General features: G+C 41.9%; 1 protein-coding gene across 6 annotated transcripts in view; it reads left to right on the top strand.

Annotated features, from left to right (window-relative positions):
- Positions 1-19,530, top strand: part of ACSL6 (acyl-CoA synthetase long chain family member 6) — a 107,073-nt gene that overhangs the window by 30,134 nt on the left and 57,409 nt on the right. The gene's annotated exons all lie outside the window — the stretch shown is intronic.

Below are 19,530 nucleotides of genomic sequence, written 5' to 3'. Positions count from 1 at the left end.
TCCTTTATAAAGTGAATGCTGCAAGGTTTGGACAGTCTTAATATGAATGAAGAGACAGACTAACAAATGAGGGCTTGTATAGAGAAGGGACAATACTGTAGATATTGCTGAGTTCTTACAGCTAAACAAAAATCCTTGTTTTCTTACATCATCATCATCAAAATGAATAATAATAGTATAGTGAACATTGGCCCAAGCAGCAGAGTTCAAATCTGGATCCAAACTTCATCAAAGTGTGCCAGTCCTGAGGCATGGTCCAGGCCCACCTCTAAGAATACAATAACATAGCTCTGCTTTATGTCTTCAAAGGCCTGGGCAAGTATCGGCTAAGGTTTTCATGAGCGATGCCAGGCGTACAATCCCATTTCTTGAACACTGCAAAATCAGATAACTGAGATCTCTAGCTGGTACGTAACCTTCAAATACATTGGGAGGGGGGCCAATCATTTTACAGGCCAAATTTGAACGCTGCCTTGCCACGTGCCATCAAGCTATGTGTACCTGCATATTACTCTGCCTGTAAACCTAGCTGTTACGGGTGTGTGTACACCTCTTTCTTCTCAATTTACTGCTTCTTTTTATACTCTGTCCCAGGTAACTAAGTGTATGTATAATGACAGGTTTCAGAGTAGCAGCCGGGTTAGTCTGTATCCGCAAAAAGAAAAGGAGGACTTGTGGCACCTTAGAGACTAACCAATTTATTTGAGCATAAGCTTTCGTGAGCTACAGCTCACATCCGATGAAGTGAGCTGTAGCTCACGAAAGCTTATGCGCAAACAAATTGGTTAGTCTCTAAGGTGCCACAAGTCCTCCTTTTCTTTAACTGTATGTATGTATTCAAGCTAGTTAAGAGTGTCTGTCTATAGAATTGTACAATAGAAAAAACTTCATCACTCAAAAAACCCAAGTCCTTAGAAGGATGGAAAGGAAAAGGAGGGAGGCAGGCTTATGAAAATACCTAGGATGTGCCGCGCCCGTGGCACTTGGGGTATGAACTCTACCGAATATAGATCTGAGAGAGTTCTCCCTGTGCTGGACTAAGGGCCTGATTTTTCTGCTGCCTTACACCTGTACAAAGTGGGAAATTTTACACCCACTTTGCACAGGTGTAAGGGAGCAGACAAGGTGCAGGACCGCAAAAAATCAGGGTTGAGACTTTTTAGGCCCCATCAATAAACCTTTGATGTGCGGTACAACTTATTCACACGGATACCCACGGTAACAAGTGTTTAATGGGCTTGTCTGCAGTTAGATGAGACGATCACTGACCCCTCCTTCAGAGAGACCGGGCTCCATGATGCATTTGTGACACACCACAGCACTGACCAGTAGAGTTTCTCCCACAAGTAAAGTTATATATACCTAGTTCACCTTCCTTATCCAGGTCAAAGGCAGGTCTTCAAGAGTTCAATTAAACATCCAAAATCATGTTTTCCTTCTAAGACAAGTCACCAACTCCTCTGTGCATCTGCTGTACTCGGTTGTGAGACAGGTATTTTTAGATTAGGTACGTCTATAGGCCATTTATTGATTGCGTTCAGGGAGAGGGGGAGAAAAAGAGAATGCGTTCATCATGGCTTTTGAAATGAATAATTGAATATATATAAAACGTAATGAGCCAGATCCTCTGCTGGTGTAAATTGGCATTGCTCTGAGGTAAGTGAAGATACAGATCCTTAGCTGATATAAATTGGGGTACTAGGGTTCTCCCTGAAATGGCACAAGGGTCAAAACAGTAAGATTTCTATACAGCCATTGAATGTTTTTAATCATGTAACATGACAAATAATTGATCTACTGTATTTGGTTTTTAGATATGATTGGAAAACATCCCTGTAAGGTGGGTATAGTGAGGTCTTCATGCTCTTTTTCAGTACATTGGGACTTCTAGGACATTCAGATCCTTTATTTGTTTATATATTGCAAAAATCTTTCAGTTTTATGTATGCATCTCTCAGTGCAGCTGGGTGGAGGCCAGTCCCATTCCTTATGGGGTGCTTATAAACCAAAGATGTGGATCTCTGTATTCCTTTGACATTGTCTCACCTTCTTAGCAAAATGTTTAGGAAGTGAACAGCACAGCTGGTGACGAGTTAACAAGCCGTCTGAGTTAACAGGGTGGCAATTTTAGTGTGGCTTATAATTGTTTACAACTGTTGTACTGTGCACTAATGGCCTAAATTTTTCCCGAAGATGCGGAGCACCTCTAGCCTCTATTAACTGTAACAGGATTTGTGGTGGTCAGGGACTCTGAATATCAAGGCACAAGTGTTTTGGCTCCTGGGGCTGGGAAAATTGAGTGCTGCATAAATTAAATTGATTAATGCTTCATTGAAATAAAAATATCTCCAGAGAGCACTGATCAGTATTGTGACCCTTATCTTCTCTATGAAGAACTGCAATGTACAGAAATAGTATCTGTCAATAATTTTGTACAACATGAAAATACATCCATATAATCTTCCTGATTCATTTCTCCTACATTTCTCTTCATTACAAGACAGGTTTCGGAGTAGCAGCTGTGTTAGTCCGTATTCGCAAAAAGAAAAGGAGTACTTGTGGCACCTTAGAGACTAACCAATTTATTTGAGCATAAGCTTTCGTGAGCTACAGCTCACTTCATCGGATGCATAGAAGTGGAAAATGCAGTGAGGATGTTTTTATACGTACAGACCATGAAAAAATGGGTGTTTATCACTTCAAAAGGTTTTCTCCCCCCACCCCACTCTCCTGCTGGTAATAGCTTATCTAAAGTGATCACTCTCCTTACAATGTGTATGATAATCAAGGTGGGCCATTTCCAGCACAAATCCAGGTTTTCTCTTCCCCCCCCCCCACCCCACTCTTCTGCTGGTAATAGCTTATCTAAACTACAAGACAGTTTTTCCTCCATTTGGGGCCAAATCCTGCTTGCTTCTCTCATTCAAATAAGCCCATTTACATCAGTGGACCAAATTTATTGATACTAGGGATAAATGTGGCCTGGTGGAACTAATCACATGATCTGTTTTCCTCCTCCCTCCAGAAGGTAACTAAAGGTCATGAGAAAATGTTGAAGGCTTACTCAATATGAACACTATTTGCCTTATTCCTCTTTAGCAGATCTCCTGCTCAAAGAGGTCTGAACTGGATTTAACCCCTTCTGCACTGAAGTTAGGTCCTCCTAGATCACCACTGGAGAACAATGCTAAGGATGCAGTGCAGGATGCTGAGAACCATGGCAGTGGAAGGGAACAGTCACTGCCTGCTGCCCCAGAGTTCTGGTTTTACTTCCTGAGTTCCAGACATTCAGTTCAAGGCTCACTGAATTGAGATCCAGCTCTGCAGGCACAAAAGAGATTCATGCTAAAGAGGCTTATGTACTTGTTGAAAGCTAGTTCTTTAACCGTCCTCTAGGCCTGTAGACAGCTTAACCGATTCAGCTGGTTTAATTCCTAAAGGGAAAGGGGTGGGTTGTTTTGTTTTGAGTACTGATAATTAAAAATAAAAAATTTACCTGGTTTTATGCCCTGCTTCTCATTCATAGGAGCCTTCTATATTCCTTGCTTGCTGTGTTTTGATATTTCAAAGCCATTCCAGCTGCTATGTCCATCTCCATTCTTGGTCACTATGACTGTATTCCCCCCGCGTTCTGTGTGATTCTGCAAGACCATGTGGTTCTCAATGCTCCCTCGGTCACATGTGCAGCTTCTTATGTTGTTTAAATCTTCGCTTACTGTATAGTAATCAAAACAAGCAACTTCCATTCTGAGTTTTATTTTCATTTTTATCCCTCTTTACTGTCTCTTAGAAATATCCCAGCTCCAGACTCAAGCAGTGCTTTATGTCCTATAAGAACTATATTAGACTCTGATCTTGCAAAGGGTTATGCATGCGCTTAACTTTATGTACTGTGAACGCTCGCATTGCAGTCAGTGAGACTACTCACAGTGCATAAAATTAAGCATGCTTGAATTCTTTGCAGCAATGGGGCCCTCATTGTTATCCTCTGAAGCTGAGTAACGAACATAATTCCCAAAAAGAAAAGGAGGACTTGTGGCACCTTAGAGACTAACCAATTTATTTGAGCATAAGCTTTCATGAGCTACAGCTCACTTCATCGATGAAGTGAGCTGTAGCTCACGAAAGCTTATGCTCAAATAAATTTTAGTCTGTATCCGCAAAAAGAAAAGGAGGACTTGTGGCACCTTAGAGACTAACACGGCTGCTACTCTGAAACCTGTCATAATTCCCAAAAGAATATTAAAAAGTATGGCTGAGTCTAGAAAAGCAGGAAGCAATTGCATGGTGTGACGGGGTCCCTGGGGTGCAGCCTGGACCGTGGACCACTGAGCCCTCCGGTCCCACCAGTCTGGGCTGCCTCTCACACTGTGAGAGTTAAACTCTAAGCCTCTGACAGGCACTGCACTTACACAGCCATCCACAGGCAGGGACATTCCCAGCTGAGTTACATGAATAATCTCCCAGCCACTCAAGAACCATCAATAGAGAGGCTCCAGCCAATTCCCCCCAGCCTTGCACCCCATAAATGTACCGTCTTGCACTGGCCAGAAGCTTGACCAGTGTTAGTTCGCCACTTCTTCAAAGGAAAGTGGACATGCACCAGCCTTTGTTATCTGAGCTGAGATTCTCCATGCACTTACACCAAAACACAATGTTTTAGGTAAAATATAAAACATTTATTAACTACAGAAAGACTGATTATAAGTAGCAGGCATACAGATCAAAGTTGGTTACCTGTGAAATAAAATCTAAATTCTAACTTTAACAGACTAAGCAAGATTTGAATCAAGCAGTAACTCACCCTAACACAGGGTACAAGCAGATTACAAGTTCCTCAATACAGACTGGACACCCTTCCACCCTGGGACCACTCTTCCCCAGTTCAAAGTCCCTTTTCTTCCAGGTGTTGAGATGGGTACAAGGGGGGAAGGGGGACAGCCCAAGTGATGTCACTCTCCCTCTTTTTACTTTTTTCCAGCTGCTAGGAAGATCATTGCTGTGATGTGTGTTACATATGCCATGGGGGCAGACTGCCTTCTCAAAGAAGCCTCTAGTACAGTGGATTGTGTCCTGATGAGCCATTAACGACCATCTGGCTGGCAATGGCTACTCCTTTGTTGTAACTGAAAGGCTGGCAGTGGGCATTCCCAACCTCACAATATATTTCAGTAACACTCCTATAGCGTTACTGAAGACGGTCTTCTGCAGTTTCCACAGTATGCATCCGATGAAGTGAGCTGTAGCTCACGAAAGCTCATGCTCAAATAAATTGGTTCGACTTACAAAATGATACCTCACAAGGTGTACGTTGTACAACACATATCCGAATCTTATCACAGTGGTGACTGTGGGGGTTCCAGGGTGCTACTTTGAGGTACAGAGTGTCCCAGAGGGACAAGCCATTAATCAGTCAAGATACAATTTACTAGTTGCCTAAATACGATACCTAAAGTGAAGGTGAATCGGATAACAATATGGATATGTACGTGGGCTCTAGCTGAGCATGCATGCAAAAGGGAACTTTTTTTTTCCCATACCACACTTTAATCACCCTCTTCCTACAGCAGAAATTAATTCTGCTTCTCCTTATTCACCAGCAGTGGGCAAAATGTAATAGATTTGCATACACTAAATGACTACATTAGGCTGACCAGATAGCAAGTGTTAAAAATCAGGACAGGAGGTGGAGGGAAATAGGTGCCTATGTGAGAGAAAAAAAACCCAAAATTGGGACTGTCCCTATAAAATTGGGACATCTGGTCACCCTAGACTACATTGTATTGTATGCCAGTTATCAACTGGCATACAAGCAGGAAACTAAATAATGCATCCATCCCTTAGTGGCTACATTGCTTGTTGGTGTCTTAGCAAATAGAGCAATGCTGGGATTTTCAAAGGAGCCTTGAGGAATTAGGTGCCTAAATTCCATTGAAATTTATGTTCACATGCAAGTGTAAAAGGATTTAGGGCCCAGATCCACAAAGGGACACTTAACTTTTCGGCTCCTAGAAAATCACTGGAACAACAATTGGATCCACAAAGATTGAGTTAAGTTTCTAGGGATGCATGGGGAAAGATAGTCCTAAGAATGGGATCTGCAAAAGCCAGCATGCTAGGTAGGGAGCCACCTAACCTAGCCAATGAGATGCTAACAAAAGAGGTGTGTCCTAAGCCTTGCACCTCAGAGTTAGGTGCTTACCTCCAGGCTGCAGGGAGGTGCTTGCGATTCACAGTCGGGAGCCCCTCTCCGAGGTTCAGAGGAAGGATTTGAACAGGGTCCTCCCACGAGAGTGCTCTGACCAGTGGGCTATGGGATAGTCTCATGGGACAGCTCCCCCAGTCTCTCCTGTTGCAGTTGTTCAACTCTGGATAAGTACTTTGAGTCATTGGGCCAGAGAAAGAAAGCGCAAGTGTAAGAATTACGTTATAGCCTGGTGATTAGGGCACCTATCCTAATGGGAAATGACAGACTAACATGGCTGCTACTCTGAAATCTTAATAGCTCATCTTAATTAATTAGCCTCTTACAGTTTGTATGGCAACTTCCACCTTCTCTGTGTGTGTGTGTGTGTGTGTATATATATATATATACACACACATCTTCTTACTATATGTTCCATTCTATGCATCCGATGAAGTGAGCTGTAGCCCACGAAAACTTATGCTCTAATAAATTTGTTAGTCTCTAAGGTGCCACAAGTACTCCTGTTCCTTTTGCGGATACAGACTAACACGGCTGCTACTCTGAAACCTGCTCCAATGTCAGTTAAGACATACTACTTTTCTTACCCTTCACAGTACTTGCTGGTTTTGTTACCTTCTGTCTTGTTGCAAGTAATCCTTTTCACTATTTTCAGTTTCCGAGGAGTTTTGCTACTGCGTATTACAGTCGACATCAAACTATTGCCATAGATTTCCTCCTCCGTATTAATAGCATTACAAATGGTTCTGTGCCTACTGGAAAGTATCAGTGTCATTTCCTTAACTGCTAGGATTTTACATAAATCGAAACAGAGGATGAGGTTTGCTTCAGCTTTCAATTAGCTGCAAATACAAATGTGGCATTTTGAATGAATGCTCTGATGGCCCCCCTCCCCATTTATTTCATATTAATTTTAATTAGAGGGGAGCCAAGGAAAACATCTTCAGATTCTGATTATTCTAGGTTTCAGATATTGCATTTGAGGCCAAATCAGAGCTAGGGTTCAGGTCAAGCTTTGATATCTCTGAAATCTCACAAGTTATTGGCCGAAAGTGATGGGCATGCCAGGCGATCAGCTTTTCTCAGAATTTTTGCCAGTTAGGGCTAAAAACTTATGAGTGACTGGCCTGGTGAGACTTGAGCTGCATCCAGACCAGAATTGCAAAACTCTTCTAGTTGGGATCTGAACCAAACTAAATCCACAGCCGCAGCTTCTGAACTGATTGACATTTAGTTCTCCCCACCTGAAATTTGTTAGAGAGATTCACAGTCAAAATTCTATTTTGGACTATCTCTAGTTTTTAATTACAGCAATTATTATGAATTCATAGGCTGTAGTCTCCTAAGGTCCAGGTTCCTTCATCTGAGTTACTGTAAATCAACAGTAGCTAAACAGCATTTAATGACACTAGTTGTTACTAGAATTGCTTTCCCATTGAGTGCTTTCATCAGGCATGTATAATTATATTGTGCTGACTACAGACAGAATTTACAAATGTTTACTGTCAGTATTGTTTCACAGTAACTCTTTCTGGTGTTATGAGTCTCAGAGAAATTAATAGCAATTCTAAGCAATGATAATAAGTCTTCAAATATATAGTTAAAAATACTTTTTAACATAATTTTTTATACAGTAGTGCAGCAGTGGAAATACACTCTGTCTTTATAGAAATGCTTTCAGAATTATCCATTTTAAGATTTGGAAAAATGACCCAGTGGTATCTGACACGATTATTTCCCCAGTGTGGTCTCTATTAATTGCTGTTCCTGAGAGCAGTGAGGCTTTAATACCAAATGACTAGCCTGCTGGGTCCCTTGGGAAATATTAGTAAGTCAAATATTCCAAGAGATTTATCTTAGTCAGACTCTAAAAGCAACTTTCTCCCATTTGTTTTCTCATCATGTGACACCCATGTAATGATTTTGTCCACAGTATCGTACACACTAGAACACCTACTGTTATTTATACTGAGTAATTTGCAAGCCTCCCTTTAAAGGGTCATTTAAATAACAATTCAACTACAACAAAGTTGAAAACACACATTTCCATGGTTATGTCCTGTATATGGGGGGCAGGTGTGTGCGTGGCTAGGTAAATAACACTCCGCCCGCCTGCCTAAAGATTCAGGATCTGCTGCAAAGCACAGTGAAGTCTTTTAATTGATTTCATTGGGCTTTGAATCAGATCATGAGGGGTTAGCGCAGTGCTGTGTCACAAGGGAGCAGTGGTTTTGAGAGGGGTCTCAAGACTCCTGCATCCAGAGAGAACTGGAAGTATGAAGGAGCTGATCCAGTTGGTCTCTCAGAGAGGGTGGAGCTTGCACTGTGCTTTTGAATCCTGGCAGCTGGTTTGGAATGACTTTCCCATCTTGGAGGAGGTTGCCTGTCATTGCAGTGCTGCACTCTTAGCTGCTGCTCCTGTAAGAGAAGAAAAGGAATGGACAGTCCTGAATCAAAGGGTGTGTTCGCATGAGAATCTTAGAATCCCCACATGGACCCAGTAAGTAACTAAACTTTGATTCAGTGCTTGGGCAGAGGAAGCCCCCCTTATCAAATACTCAAACTAGGGAAAGTCTGCACTTGAATGCCTTAGATGCTGCTTTGCAAAAAAAAAAAAAAACCCTAGAAACCTCATTGGAGGCAAGAAATCTAGTAAACTGTTAGTGTAAGATAGTAAAGAAAAAGCCTTTTCTCTTTTTTGCAATACATAAACTTTTTTGACCAGAAAAACATGTGTTAATCCCTAGGAGATGATATGGAATTCTTGTGCTAAATACAGGATTGCGCTTGTTGTTCACATTTAGTATAGGGAAACCCCAAATACCGGGGCCAGGGTGTTAAAAACAATAACCAGATAACTAGACATCTTCCTGTTGACTGTCAAATGTTAAACAGTCTAATGGAAATCATTTGAATTTCAATGATATACAAAAAGAAAACGAGTACTTTGCGGATACGACTAACACGGCTGCTACTCTGAAACCAATAAAACCAATGCACCTGATGAAGTGAGCTATAGCTCATGAAAGCTCATGCTCAAATAAATGTGTTAGTCTCTAAGGTGCCACAAGTACTCCTTTTCTTTCAATGATATACAATATATTTGATTTTAAATATTTGTCCTGGAGGAAAAAGATAGTCTAAAGTACTCAGGTCTAAAATAAGATCTTCCAGCATTGCGATAGGTATTAATTAGACTAATTGCACTAATTTAAGTGTAAAGAAATATACACGCAGGAAGACTTTTCTTCCATTTGGGCTTGGGGCGGGGCAGGGCAGGGAGGGCGAGCTGAAATTATCACCGCACATTCTGCTCATTGGTACGCTGGTGCGATTTTGCTGAGGTCAGTAGAGATGCAACAATGTAACTACCAGCCCAAATAATATTTTGTGGGCTTATGAGGTTGGAGCAATCAATATTTAGCAAAGCGGTGTTAAGATGCAGCTTTAAAGGCTCAAAAAGCTTACACTGTAGAATAATTTTTCATTGAATGACGTATCTCTGCATCTCACCCTTTAGACTAAGATGTTTTGGGTCCAATAAGCTTTGTTTCCTCATCTCTGTCAATTCAACTACGAATGAGAAAACAGTACTGTTGTCAAGGTCACCCTTTATGGAGAAGGAGTATGTTGCTTCTGCAGCAAATACTGTATAGCATGGGGAGTTTGCCTTATTATGACTGAGGAGACTGTAGTGCTAGAGAATCTCGGCAAGTGTTGGCAATTTTTAAAGAGTGTAGCCTAAGAGTCATTCTATCCAAATTAATTGATTAATCGCGGTTAACAGACACGATTAACTCAAAAAAATTAATTGCAATTAAAACAATTAATCATGATTAATTGCAGTTTTAATTGCACTAACAATAGAATACCAATTGAAATGTATTAAATATTTTTGGATGTTTTTCTACATTTTCAAATATTGATTTCAATTACAACACAGAATACAACGTGTATAGTGCTCGCTTTATGTTATTTTTGATTACAAATATTTACCCTGTAAAAATGATAAACAAAAGAAATACTATTTTTCAATTCCCCTCATACAGGTACCATAGTGCAATCTCTTTATTGTGAAAGTACAACTTACAAATGTAGATTTTTTTGTTTGTTACATAACTGCACTCAAAACAAAACAATGTAAAACTTTAGAGCCCATAAGTCAGCTCAGTCCTACTTCTTCACTAAGACAAACAAGTGTGTTTACATTTACAGGAGATAATGTTGCCCGCTTCTTATTTACAATGTCACCTGAAAGTGAGAACAGGCATTGCAAGGTATTTACATGCCAGATATGCTAAACATTCATATGTCCCTTCACGTTTCGGCCACCATTCCAGGGGACATGCTTCTATGGTGATGAGGCTTGTTAAAAAATAATGTGTTAATTAAATTTGTGACGGAACTCCTTGGGGGAGAATTGTGTGTCTCCGGCTCTGTTTTACCCGCATTCTGCCATATATTTTATGTTATGGCAGTCTCAGATAATGACCCAGCACATGTTTGATTTAAGAACAATTTCACTGCAGATTTGACAAAATGCAAAGAAGGTACCAATGTGAGATTTCTAAAGATAGCTACAGCACTAGTCAAGGTTAAAGACTCTGAAGTGCCTTCTAAAATCTGAGAGGCGTGGAGCATACTTTCAGGAGTCTTAAAAGAGCAACACTCCAATGCAGAAACTACAGAACCCAAACCACCAGAAAAGAAAATCAGCCTTCTCCTTTTAGAGTAGCAGCCATGTTAGTCTGTATCCGCAAAAAGAAAAGGAGTACTTGTGGCACCTTAGAGACTAACAAATTTATTTGAGCATAAGCTTTCGTGAGCTACAGCTCACTTCATCGGATGCATGCAGTGGACAATACAGTGGGGAGATTTATATACACAGAGAACATGAAACAATGGGTGTTACCATACACACTGTAACAAGAGTGATCAGGTAAGGTGAGCTATTACCAGCAGGAGAGCGGAGGGGAAAAAACCTTTTGTAGTGATAATCAAGGTGGGCCATTTCCAGCAGTTGACAAGAACATCTGAGGAACAGTGTGTTTGTATGTGAGGGGGCGGGGGCGTTGAAATAAACATGGCGAAATAGTTTTACTTTATGTAATGACACATCCACTCCCAGTCTCTATTCAAGCCTAAGTTAATTGTATCCAGTTTGCAAATTAATTCCAATTCAGCAGTCTCTCGTTGGAGTCTGTTTTTGAAGTTTTTTTGTCGAAGAATTGCCACTTTTAGGTCTGTAATCGAGTGACCAAAGAGATTGAAGTGTTCTCCAACTGGTTTATGAATGTTATAATTCTTGATGTCTGATTTGTGTCCCTTTATTCTTTTACATAGAGACTGTCCAGTTTGACCAATGTACATGGCAGAGGGGCATTGTTGGCACATGATGGCATATATCACATTGGTAGATGTGCAGGTGAACAAGCCTCTGATAGTGTGGCTGATGTGATTAGGCCCTATGATGGTGTCCCCTGAATGGATATGTGGACATAGTTTGCAAGGGGCTTTGTTGCAAAGATAGGTTCCTGGGTTAGTGTTTTTGTTGTTTGGTTGCTGGTGAGTATTTGCTTCAGGTTGGGGGCTGTCCGTAAGCAAGGACTGGCCTGTCTCCCAAGATCTGTGAGAGTGATGGGTCGTCCTTCAGGATAGGTTGTAGATCCTTGATGATGTGTTGGAGAGGTTTTAGTTGGGGGCTGAAGGTGATGGCCAGTGGCATTCTATTATTTTCTTTGTTGGGCTTGTCCTGTAGTAGGTACTCTTCTGGCTCTGTCAATCTGTTTCTTCACTTCAGCAGGTGGGTACTGTAGTTGTAAGAATGCTTGATAAAGATCTCGTAGGTGTTTGTCTCTGTCTGAGGGGTTGGAGTAAATGCGGTTGTATCGTAGAGCTTGGCTGTAGACAATGGATTGTGTGGTGTGGTCTGGATGAAAGCTGGAGGCATGTAGGTAGGAATAGCGGTCAGTAGGTTTCCGGTATAGGGTGGTGGTTATGTAACCATCGCTTATTAGCATCATAGTGTCCAGGAAGTGGATCTCTTGTGTGGACTGAACCAGGGTGAGGTTGATGGTGGGATGGAAATTGTTGAAATCATGGTGGAATTCCTGAAGGGCTTCTTTTCCATGGGTCCAGATGATGAAGATGTCATCAATGTAGCGCAAGTAGACTAGGGGTATTAGGGGACGAGAGCTGAGGAAGCGTTGTTCTAAGTCAGCCATAAAAATGTTGGCATACTGTGGGGCCATGCGGGTACCCATAGCAGTGCCGCTGATTTGAAGGTATACATTGTCCCTAAATGTGAAATAGTTATGGCTGAGGACAAAATCACAAAGTTCAGCCACCAGGTTTGCCGTGACGTTATCGGGGATACTGTTCCTGACGGCTTGTAGTCCATCTTTGTGTGGAATGTTGGTGTAGAGGGCTTCTACATCCATAGTGGCTAGGATGGTGTTTTCAGGAAGATCACCGATGGATTGTAGTTTCCTCAGGAAGTCAGTGGTGTCTCGAAGGTAGCTGGGAGTGCTGGTGGCGTAGGGCCTGAGGAGGGAGTCTACATAGCCAGACAATCCTGCTGTCAGGGTGCCAATGCTTGAGATGATGGAGCGTCCAGGATTTCCAGGTTTATGGATCTTGGGTAGCAGATAGAATACCCCTGTTCGCGGTTCTAGAGGTGTGTCTGTGTGGATTTGTTCTTCTGCTTTTTCAGGGAGATTCTTGAGCAAATGGTGTAGTTTCTTTTGGTAACCCTCAGTGGGATCAGAGGGTAATGGCTTGTAGAAAGTGGTGTTGGAGAGCTGCCTAGCAGCCTCTTGTTCATATTCCGACCTATTCATGATGACGACAGAACCTCCTTTGTCAGCCTTTTTGATTATGATGTCAGAGTTGTTTCTGAGGCTGTGGATGGCATTGTGTTCTGCATGCTGAGGTTAAGGGACAAGTGATGCTGCTTTTCCACAATTTCAGCCTGTGCACATTGACGGAAGCACTCTAAGTAGAAGTCCAGTCTGTTGTTTCAACCTTCAGGAGGAGTCAGAATCCTTCTTTTTGTAGAGTTGGTAGGAAGGTCTCTGTGGGTTAGTATGTTGTTCAGAGGTGTGTTGGAAATATTCCTTGAGTTGGAGATGTCACAAATAGGATTCCAGGTCACCACAGAACTGTATCATGTTTGTGGGGGTGGAGGGGCAGAAGGAGAGGCCTCGAGATAGGACAGATTCTTCTGCTGGGCTAAGAGTACAGTTGGATAGATTAACAATATTGCTGGGTGGGTTGAGGGAACCACTGTTGTGGCCCCCTGTGGCATGTAGTAGTTTAGATAGTTTAGTGTCCATGTACATTGGCCAAACTGGACAGTCTCTACGTAAAAGAATAAATGGACACAAATCAGACGTCAAGAATTATAACATTCAAAAACCAGTTGGCGAACATTTCAATCTCTTTGGTCACTCAATTACAGACCTAAAAGTGGCAATTCTTCGACAAAAAAACTTCAAAAACAGACTCCAACGAGAGACTGCTGAATTGGAATTAATTTGCAAACTGGATACAATTAACTTAGGCTTGAATAAAGACTGGGAGTGGATGTGTCATTACATAAAGTAAAACTATTTCGCCATGTTTATTCCCTGCTGCCCCCGCTGTTCCTCAGATGTTCTTGTCAACTGCTGGACATGGCCCACCTTGATTATCACTACAAAAGGTTTTTTTCCCCCCTGCTCTCCTGCTGGTAATAGCTCACCTTACCTGATCACTCTTGTTACAGTGTGTATGGTAACACCCATTGTTTCATGTTCTCTATGTATATATCTCTCCCCACTGTATTTTCCACTGCATGCATCTGATGAAGTGAGCTGTAGCTCACGAAAGCTTATGCTCAAATAAATGTGTTAGTCTCTAAGGTGCCATAAGTACTCCTTTTCTTCTGCTTTTGACATCTGACTCAGATGATGAAAGTGAACATGCGTTGGTCCGCAGTGGTTTGGATTGTTGTTATTGAGAAGAACCTGTCATCAGCATGGGTGCACGTTTCCTGGATTGGTGATTGAAGCATGAAAGGACATATGAATCTTTAGAGCATCTGGCATGTAAATATCTTGCAACACCAGCTACAACAGTGCCGTGAGAACGCCTGTTCTCACTTTCAGGTGACGTTGTAAACAAGAAGCAAGCACCTTTATCTCCTGCAAATGTAAACATATTGGTTCGAGCAATTGGCTGAACAAGAAGTAGGACTGAGTGGACTTTTACGTTGTTTTATTTTTGAATGCAGGATTTGTTTTTTACATAATTCTACATTTGTAAGTTCTAATTTCATGATAAAGAGATTGCACTACTGTACTTGTATTAGGTGAACTGAAAAATACTGTTTCATTTGTTTTTTACAGTGCAAATATTTGTAATCAAAATTAAATATAAAAGTGAGCACTGTACACTTTGTATTGCATATTGTAATTGAAATAAATATATTTGAAAAATGTAGAAAGCATCAAAAATATTTAAATGGTATTCTATTATAGTTTAACAGCGCAATTAATCCCGATTAATTTTTTTACTTGTGTGATTAATCGCAATTTTTTTTTATCACTTGACAGCGTTAATCCAAATAAGAGCTTGCTTACTTTTGCTAGTTCATAGCTATAACTAACAGCCTTTAGTGCACCTCAGTAAATTGGGCGTGTGATTTCAGATACTCTTTTGTGCTTGGATATGGATATAATGATGATAAGTTTTACTTGGATGCTAGACATGTAAATTTTAGTCTCCTGAACTCTATGGGACTTCTGGCCTCCAGAACAGGGATTAAAAATATGAAATAATTATAGGAATATTGTCATCAGGTAACCAAATTAGACATTCAGTAAAATTTAAATTGCATCATAGACATACCATGGGACTGATTCTGCTCTCACACTAAGGTTATACCCATTAACTCCATTGACTTCACTGGAGTTACAGTTTAGACCAGTGTAAGATCAGTCCATCTACTTGAGTGACATACCTGATATTAAACATAAACTAATAGTGCAGTTATGGTCTACATTTTGATTAATGATGTATTTAAACTAGAAGGCAGATCCTCTGGTCTGGCCAAGCTATGCTCAATACAAGACTGGAAATAGCTTTACACTATCTTTGTAGCCTCCCGCTGTGGAGTCGGGGGGGCAATATTTGATGGTCCAGAACCACAGTGTAAACTAGAGGAGTGTATGGGTTGCCAGCTACCTACAGCAACCAAGGGGAGATTCTGGGTGTTTGAGATCAGTGTGGTCTAGCATAATGCAATCCAGTTGCAGTATAATTTTATATTTCCAGCACAGTATAAACTATTAAAAAACCCGCCTCAAATGGGCATACTTGTAGTAGTTTATTTTAAATTAAGCTTTATAGTGATCCACCAACTGATGGCACTGTTGAGTACTAAGCTATTGTCCTCCTCAGAGTGCAAATCCAGGTCCAGAAAACTCTGGGATTTACCTTTTTATAGACTGTATTTGTGACACTGGAAGGGAGAACGATAAATTAGAGCAGTGGTTCCCAAACTTCTTCCGCCACTTGTGCAGGGAAAGCCCGTGGCGGGCCGGGCCAGTTCGCTTACCTGCCGCGTCCGCAGGTTCGGCCGATCATGGCTCCCAGTGGCCGCAGTTCGCTGCTCCAGGCCAATGGGAGCTGCTGGAAGCGACGCAGGCTGCTCCGGTTGGCCGCTCCAGGCGAACCGCAGCCCCTGGGAGCCGTGATCAGCTGAACCCGCAGACGCAGCAGGTAAACGAACCGGCCCGGCCCCCCACGGGCTTTCCCTGCACAACGGGCAGAACAAGTTTGGGAACCACTGAATTGGAGATTAAAAAATGTGAAGCATATTTGAGTGATTGTCAGAATAATGTTGGCTCATTGATATAGTTTTGCTTTCATGTGATGCTACTTTAAGATATGCTTATTGGAATTTTTTAGCCATAATTGATCTATTAAAGATGGTAATAGGGCATCTTTTATACAGTTAGCTGCATAGAATGGTTGAGGATTAAGCAAAGGTGTTCGTACTGCAAGTGAAAAGAGTGAATATTTTCAGTTACACGAATGGATTATCGCCCCTTATAAGAACTATAAAAGAGATGATCTCCCTGGCCTATTCAACAGCTTTTTCATGTACTGAGTTCAAGTACGGAACATTTGGAATTTTAGAATAATCAAAGTGAGTATTAGTTATTACCAGAGCCTGGCAGGTAATTCAAGCCACCGATATCAAGCTATAAATGGAGAGTAAATGTATGCTACTGCAGAAGGCATCTTCACCCTAAACCAGCACATGCTCCAGAGACTTGAGACATTATGCTCAGTTCTGGCCACCTCAGGACATCTGATCTATATTCATTCCCTCCTGATAGTTAACTAGCCTTTTTCTCTTTTCTTTGGTCCATTTCCCTTCTCTTCTCTTCTTACTTGCACATATTTTTACCCTCTCCACCTTCCTTTCTCCTGCCTTATCTCTCCCGCATAAGAATAATTTAGAAATCAAGTGAAAACTTTGAAGCTTCAACTTCAATATAAAATAAATTGTAACATCAAAGTTTTCATATCAGTAGAGTTGCATACCTGAATAGGGAAGGCAAGGTAGACAGCGTTCACCAGCACTTCTGAATGCCAGTGAGGTATTTATTGCAGTAGGCACACCAGAAAACTTTCATTTACGATAGGCAGTGATTCCTCTAATTTTTTTTATGTCCATGTGTGGAATGAATTTTGTTATGTGCACCGATATATGGAGGTACGTGTGACACATCACCCTCATATTGGCGCACATAATTCATGCGGTGGGGGTGGGGCTGAGGGGTTCGGAGTGTGGGAGGAAGCTCAGGGCTGGGGCAGAGGATCGGGTGCAGGAGGTGAGGGCTCCAGCTAGGGGTGAAGGATCTGGGGTGGGGCCGGGAATGAGGGGCTCGGGGTGCAGGAGGGGACTCAGGGCTGGGGCAGAGGGTTGGGGTGCGGCAGGCTCTGGGGTGGGGTCAGGGATGAGGGGTTTGGGGGTGCAGGCTGTCCCAGGGCTGCGGCATGGAGAAAGGACTCCATCCCCCACCCCCCTAGCCCCCTCTCTCACTGTAGCAGCTCGGGGCTGGGGGAGAGGCGCCTCTCCTCGGCGGCAGTTCCAGCGGAATTGAGCTGGGCCAAGGGAGGGGCTCCTCTCCCCCGACAGTGGCAAGTGCGGGACAGGTCTGCGCCGGGGCCAGCGGGGAGGGACGCCTCTCCCCGCTGCAGCCCTGAACCCCTGCGCGGGGCTTAATAGGCAGCTGCATGGCCGCGCAGCCTAGAGGGAACTTATTGTCAGTGGTTTATGTGACAGGAATTTGTTCCATGAAAGTGCACCAATTGCAGGTAATGGAAGGGGACAAAATGGAATCACAGAGGAGTGATTCGAACAGCACCAGTTTGATCTTGTTGAGAGAGCATGGTGCCTTTCACAAGGACACAAAAGAGATTCGAGATTGTCCTGGTTGTATGAGCAAAAGTGGAAGATCTTCCACAGAGGATAGATCTCACACTCACACTCACACACCATTACAAAATTCTTCTCTCTGTGGTCAGCCCAGAGCAACCAGTGCCTTTCCCACATGTCCAGATGCTGCTGCTGTCTGAGTTATTTTGACATTGTAAGTGTGGGCTATGTTCCAGGCCGCTTACCCAAACATAGTTAAGGACAGGGTCATTGCCAAGCCACTTTTAGATGCAAGATTAACTGTTGCAAGAGCCAAGCCAGATAAGATCTGCAGCACAATAATACTAAAATCATATGTAATCAGAAATAGGGGTCACTGACTGAGTTACTCTAGAAACTATAGATCCTGAATATGAGAAACGAGAAACTGAGAAGTTCTTTATCCTCATTAGTGAGGATGGGAATGAAATGTGATTTCAAATTACACACCTAAAATCTCGGCTGCTACTCTGAAACCATTCAAATCATGGTTTTTAAACCATGAAAACATGTAAGTATAACCAGGAAAATATTATGCAACACTCTCCCTAAAATTTTACTTACTGCATCTGCAAGTTAGTGTATGCAAAGATTCCAGCAATCCTGCCACTGATTTGTTCAGATTGCTGAGTTAATTAATGTATTGGCACGCACAGTGTGCAGGTCTAATTTCCCATTTGTTTGTGTTATTTCCATCAATATGGAATCCTCCACGATGCTTTGCAATGTGTTTTAGACTGAGTTATTAATAATAATAATAACATAGTTATAATTCCTTTCATCACAAAGGATTTGAAAATCTTTACAAACTTCACAAACACAGGAATCACTAAACTTGCCCCTGAAATATAGTCCTTTCTGAGGAGGAAGGAATACAGGAGCTGTTTAAAAGCACTCATTAGCATGATGCAGGTGTTTCAGTCACACAGTGAAGGGGGACTGTCTGTCCTCCTCTCAAACCTACTTTTTGAATGTAATATATGTAAAATACCTTTTTTCTGAAGTACCTAGGCATTTATTTTAGCTATATGAAACTACAGAGGAAACTTTCAGGTTGGCAGAAAGTAATTGCCCAAGTGGGAATTTAGCAGGACACTGGGGTTATGGGTCATAGGATCTTGAATAACCACCAGTAATCAAGAATCGTACATGTACCTAATACATTAAATTGATTTTAATATTTGGATTTTCCCTGGAGTATTTACTGTAGCAGATGGAATGAGCCCAATTGAAAATAATTTCCCCTAGGAGTCATGGGGAAACTTTGCCTATTACTGTAGATTTTATAATGTATCATTCATCAGCGGATGCTACTAACGACATTCTGCTTACTGTATTTGCAATTTCATGGACCTCCTAACATTGTTCTTATATAATGGGAATGTACTATATGCAAGAATAAATAGCTCCATACAGGTCAAATTCCACCCCAGCCAAATACCTTTCCCCTGCCAATTTTAAATGAAAACACCATACTCTCTTGGAAGGTAAAAGACACAGCTTTGAGTTTTCTAAAACCAATCAACAACTTCCAAAATCTAGATGTTTCACACACATTACACCATGCTAACATGTAGCAAAGAGCCAGGGCAACAGTTCAATCTCCTAAGGATGAAAGTTGGCTTTTGTTCAGCTGAAGTCATTGGACTCAACAGGGGGCTGTTCGCGAAATTTAATGGCCTGTGATATGTAGGTCAAACTGGATGATCTGATGGTCCCTTCTGGCCTTAAACTGTGTTCCTAGGCTACAAAGCAATCATGTGTGCAATAATAATCCACTCTCCTGAGACATGGCTAAAGAGGTAGTCAAGCTCTCTCTGTTCTGTACAGCACGCCAGGACTACTACCCATCCCT

Source organism: Natator depressus, chromosome 8, assembly GCF_965152275.1.
Source record: "Natator depressus isolate rNatDep1 chromosome 8, rNatDep2.hap1, whole genome shotgun sequence".
In the NCBI taxonomy this organism is placed as follows: domain Eukaryota; kingdom Metazoa; phylum Chordata; order Testudines; family Cheloniidae; genus Natator; species Natator depressus.
This window is presented reverse-complemented; position numbering and strand designations above follow the sequence as displayed.